Genomic DNA, 11863 nt, shown 5'->3' with positions numbered 1-11863 from the left:
CCCTTCCCCAACCATGCCATTCCCACCCCCTTTATCTGCAACCCCTTTATTCCACCCACCCTCAGTCCTGAAGAAGGGTTCCACCTGAAATGTTGACTTCTCCACCTCCTGATGCTGCCTGGCTTGCTGTGTTCTTCCAGCCTTCTGCTTGTCTACTTTGGATTCCAGTTTTTTTTGTCTCTGAACAAAAGATTTGTCCCAGTGTCAAATGGTCTCAGATTTCAGGTGTTAGCAAGCAAGAGAGCCTTGCATATCTGGCCTAAGTCTCCAGCCTGAGCTCAAGAGAGTCTTACACAGTGACATTCAATTGATTAAAGGTTGACATTTCCTGAACAATTACAGCACACATCTGTTCATTAGGAATTCCAGCAGGTCCTGACACAAATCCCCCAACTTACGTCCCATCTGAGACAATTTGCAGCTCAGAAGGTTTGCATCATTGCTTAAAGACAAACAGGGGCACAAACATTAGGTGGTAGAGTTAAATAAATTTTAAATAATATATAAGTAACATTTCAGATTATTCTTCCATATGACAATGACAGATAGACAGTGGAATGAGTTAAGTATGAACATAATTGATCACTGCACTGCATGTTAAAAGCATACATAAAAATATTTTACCAATTACTCTAATATTTACTTCAGCTGGGTTTGATCCAAACATTTCTTATCAAGAATATCAGATCAAAAACAATAACCCGACTACTTTTTCAAGCTTAATGAATTCAGAAGTAAGTGTTGAAGGTCACTGAAGAATGGATGTTTTTAAACTTGCGTGTAAATTTGCTTTCCTGTAGACAATTATTGATATTAAAAATCATAATCATGATGGATTGCTATTCATTACTGTTCAGATCAGTACATTTACTGTTGGCTCTTCTAACTCGATATTTATATATCGTTGTGTAAATATGAGTTTTTTTTGTTTCTTCATGTTTTAGTAACACCGATATTACTTTATGTCTAATATGGGTTATTGATTTGATACAAGAAGTGAACTCGGGCCTTCCATATAATGAAACTAAAAGGAATTATTTATTGTCTAAGGAATTAAGATTTTTGCCTTGTGTGCATGTACTAGGACAATAGGTGTTGAAGATGATTGACTCATGTTTTTAAACAAGTAAAATGCAACCATTCAAATAATCATTACTGCATTGCTTGAGTAAATCTCAATTTAAAAAAATGGGTGGATACTTTGTGCAAAGTAAATGTCACGTTTGACACAATTGATTTTAATTTCTCTCCCTTGCACTATTGCTCTAATCCATCATTATAGGCTTCGGCCTTGAATTTTGTGCCTTTCTGCCAAATCCTATCATTGACTTTATCCTCCTGTGGTCCTCCTTTGCTTTGCCATTTGAGGAGTTTTGGAATATGGCTGTTTGCTTTGCCCAAAGAAAACAAGGGAGTAAACTTCAAATATAATTCATTGGCAGTAAGATTTTTGGCTGGCACGGAGAACAAATACAAACCTTCCTTCCTCTTGTGTCAGCTTTGCATCATGTGCACATATGCTACCTACCAGCGGTTTGAGGAAGTACAATTTTCTGGGAACGTAAGATCCACTCCCTACCCAAACTCATATTTTGATGTCTTTTAGTCTGTTGAACATTTTCTAATTTCAAATTTGCATATGTTAATCTAAGGCAGTAGGTTCTGGGTTCATGTCCCTAAACTTGCAAGAAGATCAGACCCAGACAATTTTGAAAAAGAGACAATTGATGCAGTGGCAATGGGCAATATATTAAGTAACAAAAATTATACTTAACAAAGGAAGGCACTCATTCATTGGATATGGGCATTGCTGGCTAGGCCAGTATTAATCACCCAGGGGCCAGTTAGGAGTCATAGAGTCATAGAGACGTGCAGCACGGAAAAAGACCCTTCAGTCCAAAGTGTCCATGCCAACCAGGTTTCCTAACCTAATCTAGTCCCATTTGCAATCACTTGGCCCATATCCCTCTAAATCTTTCCTGTTCATTTACCCTTCCAAACGCCTTTTAAATCTTGTAATTCAGATGTTATAATGGTACAAAAATTGAGAAACTCTAAGAAAAAACAGAAAGAAAACTTGTAGAAATTGAGCACCTCCACTGCCTCAGGCTGTGAAAGACAAAAGGATGACTTGAAAAAATCATGTTGCAGTAGTAAGAGATATTATTCTAAAAGTGGTGTTAAAGGGGAGTTCCAATGAAAGACCATACACCTGAGACATAAACATTTTTCCCTATCCATAAATGCTGCCAGACCAGTTGTATATAGGAAACAGTTAGAGTAGAGAAAGAGGACCTTTCATTTGTCCCATTTCTAATGCACTTGATTCCAACATAAAAATTGGTTATGGAGGTCCTGCGTACCTTGCCTTTATAAATATGCCTCTTTAACTTATTTACATCTAACTATTAACAACTAAAAGGCCGCTTGCAACCACATTACTGTGGGCCTGGAGTCACATGTAGGCCAGATCAGGAAAGGATGGCCGATATCTTTCCTCAAAGGACCAACTGATTTTTTTAGAACAATAACTATGGGATGGAATTGAGTGAGCTTTTTCATTTGAGAATCCTCCCCCCCCCCCTCCCCCATCTTATTGCATTTCAATTCCACAATCTGCCACAATGGGATTCGAATACATATCCTCAGACTTCAGGGTTATTAGTTTAGTCACATTAACACTACTCCATGTGAATCCTATTTCTAGCCGAGTTCTGATGGCTCCTGCCGAGTGGCCACAGATGACTTGTGACTTCTGTTGTTCTTTTATCTTTGTTTGGTTTCCCCACATCTGCACAAAAATATCTCCTATCCTTATACTTTTTGATCCTTTGCGTGTTCTGATATTGCCTTTGTGCTTCTATCTTGCCACTTCATTCGTCAACTGTCACATACAACTGTCACAGATTGTGTAGTCACAATCTAAACAGCAAAACAGCTCATGGTTAACTTTTTTTTATATGTAACTATTTGATGGACTTTATAATCCTATCCTCATTTATTTATAACTTTAGAGTCCATTGTTTTGTATATTTTAAATTGGATCACAACTGATCACAACTATTAATGTGATTTGAACAGCTGACCAGGTTTCTCTTCCTGTGTTAATGCTACCAATAGTTAGATGCAAATTTAATTCAAGTAAAATCATAGCTCCGCCTTCAACACTGCAATCCCAACCAAACTAATCTCCAAACTCCAGGATTTAGGTCTCTGCTCTGCCCTCTGCAACTGGATCCTTGACTTCCTGACCCACAGACCACTGTCAGTGAATATAGGCAACAGCACCTTCTCCACGACAATCATTAAGACTAGATGTGTGCCCATCCCCTACTGTACTCCCTGTACATTCATGACTGTGTTCCCAAATTGCTCCTGAACTCCATCTACATGTTTGCTGACAACACCACCATTGTAGGCTGGATATCAAGTGAGATGACGAGACAGAATACCAAAATGAGATACAGCGCTTGGTGACGCGGTGTAAAGATAACAATCTCTCCTTTAATGTCAACAACTAAAGAGCTGATCATCAATTTCAGGAAGCAAAGAGGAAGGCATGGCCCCATCTACATCAATTGAGCTGAGGTGGAGATGAAAATTTTGTTGTTGGAAAAGCGCAGCAGGTCAGGCAGCATCCAAGGAGCAGGAGAATCAACGTTTCGGACATGAGCCCTTCTTCAGGAATGAGGAAAGTGTGTCCAGCAGGCTAAGATAAAAGGTAGGGAGGAGAGACTTGGGGGAGGGGTGTTAGAAATACGATAGGTGGAAGGAGGTCAAGGTGAGGGTGATAGGCCGGAGTGGGGGTGGGGGCGGAGAGGTCAGGAAGAAGATTGCAGGTTAGGAAGGTGGTGCTGAGTTCTTGCTATGGTCTGGCGATGGAGGAGTCCAAGGACCTGCATGTCCTTGGTGGAGTGGGAGGGGGAGTTGAAGTGTTGAGCCACGGGGTGGTTGGGTTGGTTGGTCCGGGTGTCCCAGAGGTGTTCTCTGAAACGTTCCGCAAGTAGGCGGCCTGTCTCCCCAATATAGAGGAGGCCACATCGGGTGCAGCGGATGCAATAAATGATGTGTGTGGAGGTGCAGGTGAATTTGTGGCGGATATGGAAGGATCCTTTGGGGCCTTGGAGGGAAGTAAGGGGGGAGGTGTGGGCGCAAGTTTTGCATTTCTTGCGGTTGCAGGGGAAGGTGCCGGGAGTGGAGTTTGGGTTGGTGGGAGATGTGGACCTGACGAGGGAGTCACGGAGGGAGTGGTCTTTTCAGAACGCTGATAGGGGAGGGGAGGGAAATATATCCCTGGTGGTGGGGTCCGTTTGGAGGTGGCGGAAATGACGACGGATGATACGATGTATATGGAGGTTGGTGGGGTGGTAGGTGAGGTGGAGATGGCCAAGAACGTCAAGTTCCCAGGAGTGACAATGACCAACAATTTGTCCTTGATCACCCACGTTGATGTGACAGTCAAGAAGGCACAATACCACCTCTCCTTCCTTGTGAGACGAAGGAAATTCAGCATGTCCATAAAGACTCTCACCAAGTTTTATAGGTGCACCATGGAAAGCATTCTATCTGGATACATATCAGCTTGGTATGGCAACTGCTCTGCCCAGAACTGTACGAAATTTGTGACATGGCCCAACCATCATGCAAGCCAACCTTGACTCTATCTACACTTCTCAATGCCTTGGAAAGGCAGCCAACATCATCAAAGAGCCCTCCAACCTTGGTTGTAATCTCTTCTAACCTCTTCTGTTGGGCAGAAGATGCAAAAGCTTAAACACATTTACCAACAGGTTCAAGAATAGCCTCTTCCCCGCTGTTATTAGACTTCTGAATGGACCTCTCAAATTTCAAATCTAATGTTGATCTTGCTTTTTGTGCACATTCTCTGCAGCTTAACTTTGTCTTCCTCACACTGAGCAATCACCCTGTGATCTTTGTATGCAATATAAAACTTGTCAGTGTACTTAGGCACATGTAACAATAATAAGCCAAATGAAATTAAGTTACACCTAAAATTAACATCTATTAACCAGGAGGTCATACAGAATACACAGGAAAATAACTCATAATACAAACTTTAAGTATAACAATGTTCGCATTTTCTTCAAACTTGAGCTCAATCTGAGGAAGTGCTGCACTGTTGAAGGTGCCATCTTTCAGATGATATGGTAAAAAGAGGACCTCTGTTTGTCCTCTTCATGAACATAGAGCATCCTACGGCACTATTTAATGAACAGCATGGAATTTATACCCATTATCTTACCAATATTTATCCCTCTATCAACATTACCATATTGCAGTTTGTGGGGGCTTGTTATAGAGAAATAGATTGTCATACTTCCTATATTACAAAAGTGACTCCATATCAAAGGTAATTCACTACGTGCAAAGGCACAACAGCTATCAGTCATTTCAAACAGCTCCAAATACAGTAGTTTTGTTATTATGTGTTGATTTATTTATCAAGTATCAAGTAGATGTGGTGTACTTTTATTTCCAGATGACATTTGACAAGGTACCACAGCAAACGTTGCTACACAAGAGTTCATGGTGTAGGGGATAACATACTAGCATGAGTAAGGGATTAATTAGCTAACAGGAAACAGAGCATAGGCATAAATGGCTCATCTTTGGGATGGCAAGATGTAACTAGTGGTGCATTAAAGGATTCAGTGCTGGGGTATCAATTATTCACAATTACTATCAATGAATTGGATGATGAGATTGAACGTTAAACTGCAAAATGTTCTGATGACATAAAAGATAGAAAGGAATCTGCAAAAGGGTAAAGCTATGTTGAATAAAAGATTGGCTGGTGGGATATAATGTAGAAAAATGTGAACCTGTCAACATTGGCAGGAAGTAGAAGAACAGAACATTACTGTATATACTTCAGTAATAGTCGAACTTTTTTGACTACTTTTTAAAGTTCCTGTGAAGGATTTATGCACGAAATATCGATTCTCCTGCTCCTCGGATGCTGCCTGACCTACTGTGCCTTTCCATCACTACACTCTTGACCCTATTACTCAAATATATATGGTACTTAAACAAATACTTAACTCTGAGCCACAAATTAATCTGGGTGTCCTGCAATATAAGTCACAGTGTTTGTATCTACAACAAAAAAAAATTAAGAATGAAAACAGCTATTGTTTAATGCAGGGAGAGTTGTTTTTCTGATTTTCAGCATCTGCATTTCTTTGGTTATTTTGTTTAGTATTTAACTCAGTGGCACATCTCTTCCTAGTATGCCCACCTTGAAGAGGTTCTGTTCCTCTCTCCAACAGGATTTCCATTCTAATCCTTTCTCATTGCTCATTGTCATCACTTTTGTTGTCGTTCCTGGTGATTGAGAAGGTATTTGCCAAAACCCGTTTCCACAGCCTCATAATTTCCCTTATGACAGCCTCCAGCTCAGACTGACCCCATGTGGATGCCAACTGAGGTTTCATCCTTTGTGTTTCGAATCCACCTAGGTATCTCATAATGTACAATGCTTCACAGACAGCTGCTCTCGCCACATTCGGAGATCCACACTCTGTGCTAAGCTTTGCCATCTTCACCACTCTCAACCTCTCTCTCCACCAGCACCCCCTCTCAGTTTCACTTCATTCTCCAGCTCGCTGGATGTTGAGTTCTGAAGAAGGGTCACTCTGTTAACTCTGCTTTCTCTTCATAGATGCTGCCAGATCTGCTGAGATTTTCCAGCAATTTTTATTTTTGTTATAAAAGTAGGAATGATGTGTTACATTTGTACAGGTCATTAGTGAGACTGCCCATAGAGCACTGTGGACAGATTCGGTTTCTTTCCTTACTTAGGAAAGAACATAATTGCGTTTATGCAGTTCAGAGATGGTTCAGTTGATTAATTCCTGTGGTGACGGTGTTATCTTATGAGGAAATGTTAACCAGAATGTCTCTGTCTTATCTGACATTAGACACTAATTTTATGGCAGGTTCAGTAATTATTTAGGATCAGACCTCTTGCAAAATGATATTGTTTGCAATACAACATTGATTGGAAGTATTTCAGCACTCTCTTATGGAGGGGATCTGAAACTACACACAATTATGTGAATTTCACAAAGACACTGAACTTAAGGCAGACTTGTGGTGGGGGGGGAACAGTGAAGTAAACTTTGATTGCATCTGACATTTCAAAAGCATTAATTTGACCAAAATAGCAATTTATTAATCAGCCATTACATTTTACAACTGATCTGAAAGGCCTTCTGCTAATTGAAATGCCTTGAACCAGAAGTTTCAAATCAATGCTCTCAGTAATTTATTTTGTCTGAACCTACGATATTCATGGATCTAAGCAAATCAGGGGTGTAGCAATCAAGCAGCAATCATGCAAACGCTCAGAACAGATTAATCCAAAACAAGAGGCATACTAAATTAAATGAGAAGTTAAAAGCGCCAATTGAATAGAGTTTGCTGGACGTTGTGGGCCACGTTGTCAGGTCCTTAAATAGTCATGTGCCATGATTTGGACACCTGTGACATGTCAGCAGCCAATATTCAACTCCCACGCATAAAACTGTAGATAGGCCTTCATTAAATCCACCAGCTTGCATCTCTATTGTAATCTTTGGAGGTGAAATTGGCACAATTCCCTAAATGCTGACCAATCCATATGCCAATTTTATACCCAGTGGTGAGTTGACTTCCCACAGGAAGCATAATAATTGCCAACTACTCATGACTTTCTTGGCTGAAATTTGAGCATTGATAGATCGAAAACTGTGTTTGTCATTATTTAGTAAAGTTTCTCTGTTCTGTTTTTAGACATGCTTCTTCCACATGCTGCATCTTTCCCAATTAGGCCCTGGTTAAAATTGTATCAGATTATAAAAAGGATCTCATTTAGCATAGTGTTCTGATGCTTTCATTTCATTTGAGTGGGTAACCCAAGCATGGAAAAAACATAGAGCTGAAAATCTGAAATGGTTGGGATCTGTGCATGTAAGTGACAAGGTTATTTTACTGTTCACCAATCATATTCCCACCATGCAAACAGGATTAAAAAGTGACCCAACTGATAATGTATATAGGGTAAGATTGGTTTGCTTCATTAGTTTATACACTTACTTATAGTCCATAGGATTTCTGTTCTTTAACAAGATTGATCAACAATTCTAATATAAAACATTAAAGAACATACATTTATATAACATATTTCCATTTGTAGTATGTTGCCAAGTGCTTCATCATTAATGTATTACTTTCCAAGTACAGGCAACAGTATATTATAGGCAAGTATGAAAACTAGGTTATCTACTATGAGCACAGACTAAATGAAGATTTGCTTCAATTATATGGGAGCTTGGTTAGACTGCACTTGGAGGACTATGTGCAATTTTGGTCTCCTTACCTCATGGAAGATATTACCATACTGCGAGTGCAACAAAGATTTGCAAGACTTTTTCCTATGTTGGTGGGACTGTCCTGTGAAGAGAGATTGGGTAAACTGGACCTGTATTCTCTAGAGATTCAAAAATGGAAGGTAATCTAATTGAAACTTATCAAAATAATTAAAGGGATATACATAGTCCATGCAGGTATGATGTTTTCCACAACCAGGGAGTCTATAACCGGGGGTACAGATGAAAAATAAGGAGGATGTCACTTAAGTTGAGGATGAACTTTTTTTTTGCTACAAAAAAGGTTTTGTGAACCTTTGGAATTCTTTCCCCATAGACAGTTGTGGAGCTCAGTCTTTGAATACCTTTAAGGTAGAGATTGATAGATTTCTTATTATTTCTGGCATACAGTTATGGGGATGGGGTAGTAAAAGGCATTGACGTGTTCGATCAGCCGTCATCATGCAAAATGGCAGGACAGGCTTGATGGACTGAATGGCCTACACCTGTTCCTAAGATTGTTTTTTTAAATATTAGTTAATGAGACATGGATGTTGCTGGTGGGCTCATGGTTATTGGTCATTGTTGTATGGAGGATAGTGGTGAGTCACCTTCTTGACTGCAGGAGTTGATGTGTGCTAGTACACACAAAGTGCAAAAGGGAGGGAGTTCTGGCATTTCGAAGTGATGGCATTCAAGGAATGATGATATATTTCCATGTCAAGATGGTGTACAACTTTAAGGGGAACTTGCAATTGATTGTGCTTTGTTTGTTTGTTGCTCTAATGGATGGTAGAGATTAATGGTTTGGAGGATTCTATGGAAGACACAGTGAGTTGATGCAGTGAGTCTTGTAAACGCACACACTGCAGCCAGTTTATGTTTGCAATGGTGGGAGTGAATTTTTAGGTTTGTAAATGTGATGCTGATGAAGCAGACTCCAGATGGGTAAGGAACTTGGTGAGTGTTGATAGAACTGCCCTCATCCAGGCAAGCAGTCTCCTTACAGCTGCCTTGTAGATAGTGAACAGCCTTCAGGAAGTCAAGAGGAATTATTCACTGCAGAATGCCCACTCTCTGAAGCACTCTTATAATTGCAATATTTATATAGCTGCTATTTATATAGGCGTAGTTACAATATAATTGAACATCAAAGGGAGATGACTAGATTCTCACAATGCAGCCAACTTTACACTGAAAAGACAGAACGCAGACTGGGTGACTGATATGCCAAACACCTCTGGCTACACCTCGAACTTTATCCATAAAAATGACCCTGAGCTTCCAGTCGCCTGTCACTTTAACCTTGCTAATATTTGTGTCAATGCTTCAGCAAAGCTCAATGAAAGCCTGGGGAACAACACCTTATCTTCTGCCTGGGCACCTTACAGCCTTCAACATTGCGGTTAACAATTTCAGAGCATAGAATAGAATGCTAATTTGTCATTAGTATTTTTTCACAAAGAAAAAGTGAAATGTTTTAAGTCTTCTTATCTTGGCGACTATATTAATAATAGAAGCGAAGCAGGCCATCCACGGCAAGCTACTAGAATCTTGGATCACAAGATTCTGCAGAATGTCTCCTTCCATGTTCGTTACTCACTGGAAACCTCAGATCCTATCCTGTATTTGTTGTTCACTGCATAGCTAATATTTTTCACCATTCACGGTTCCCATTATCACCTACTCATCTTTTCTTCTTAACTGGCTTACTTTCAACAACCCTTTTGCGTGCTTCCCTTTCTCTCTGTCTGGGCATCATCTCCATCTATCTGTCCAACTCACTTCTTCAGTACCACCACACCCTGTCATCAGCACAAACATTACTTGCTTCTTGTAGCCCAAACCTGAATGTGTCCAAGTCTTGTTGCATGTGTGCATAGACTGCTCCATTTTCAGAGGAGCTGCAAATGGAAATGAACATTGAGTGCATTAGCAAACATTTTCACTTATGATGGAGGTAGTGAGTGGGGAAGTTGCTAAACATAGTTTGGGTTTGGACACTACCCTGAGGAACTTTTGCAACAATATCCTTGGGTTGAGATAACTAACTTCCAAAAAAACAAAGACATCTTCTTTTGCTTATTCTTCCATGGGATGTGGGAGTAAGGGTTTCTCATTGTGATGGTATAAATTTCCTCCTGTTGGTTTTGGCCCATGGTGTGTCATGGATTCCCAGATTTGAGCTGCTAGATCCCTTCTGAATCTATTCCATTTAGTACAGTGGTAGTGCAAACAAGATGGCATCTCTGTGTGAAAATTTGTGCATCAGCCTGCCAATACTGATGTCATTAGATGCATCTAGGACAGTTGATAAATGACAAGGTCAAGTAGGAATACTTTCAGTGCTGGTCATTTTTTCACTAACATTACGATAATAAAGCTTTGTAGCTTCAGCCTATTTCCTGGCATTACATGTACAATTTGAACCAGAAGAAAGCAATTTACCTTAGAGAAAATATGAAATTGTAAATTTAAAATGATGAAAATCTGTAGGTGGGCAAATGAAAGAATAGCCTTTACACATAGCAATATTGTAAACTGAGTAATATAACTGCCTCTTCTCATGTGTTACATTCCAGCTTTATGATTAATCCCACATAGCTATTTTTCTTGAATTAGTGGACAAAGAATCAGAAATTAATTCAGTTAAGCTGTGAATAATGAATGAAGATCTGTCTTCACCAAGAATGTCTTCATCCCTGGCCAAACTGGCCATCAACAGGTCCAGGCAGTTGGCCGTGGAGGGGGTCGTTAGGGCTGACTGCCTGCCCCTCTTCCGCGGTTACGTTAGAGCCCGGGTGTCCTTGGAGAAGGAGCACGCGGTGTCCACCAACACCCTGGAGTTGTTCAGGGAGAGGTGGGCGCCGCAAGGAGTGGAGTGCATTATTTCCCCCTCCAACTCTATTTTGATTTAGTCCCTATCCTCCCCTTCACTGTTTTTGATCACACAGCACTGCCCTTTGATGTGAAATGCAGTGCTTGTCACTGGCCACTCGGGTATTTTCCTATCTTCCTGGTGGTGGAAATTGAATAAAGATTCGTTCACTTTGTGTCTTTCACTGTGTCTCACATCTGAACACACACACCATGGGTGCTGGGGAAAAATAAGCACTACTGCGGTTAGGCGGTAGTGTGGGGGTTAATTTTTTAAAAAAAAAGAATGTCTTCATCCTTTCAAAAGTAAAAGCATGGAGGAAAGTTTAGCTGATGTAATGATGTTATCCTAAGTCTGTGTAGCAGAGGCTCAGAGAGCTAGCGGTGACGGATGGTAAAGGTCCCAGAGATGGCTAGAACCAATAATCCTTCAGTGTCTTCTTACAGGAAACTCTTAAGATCAGAATCTTTGAAGAATGAGTTACACTTGGTCTGGAATTTGCATAGACTCAGAATCCATGCAGTGTGGAAGCAGGCCATTCAGCCCAGTGAGTCCACACTGACCCTCTGAATAGCATCCCATCCACAGCCACCTTCCTACCCTACCCCTGTAATTA

The sequence above is a fragment of the Chiloscyllium plagiosum genome, unplaced genomic scaffold, assembly GCF_037043375.1.
Source record: "Chiloscyllium plagiosum isolate Xiang-an unplaced genomic scaffold, Cpla_swu_hap1 HiC_scaffold_6, whole genome shotgun sequence".
Lineage (NCBI taxonomy): Eukaryota > Metazoa > Chordata > Chondrichthyes > Orectolobiformes > Hemiscylliidae > Chiloscyllium > Chiloscyllium plagiosum.
This window is presented reverse-complemented; position numbering follows the sequence as displayed.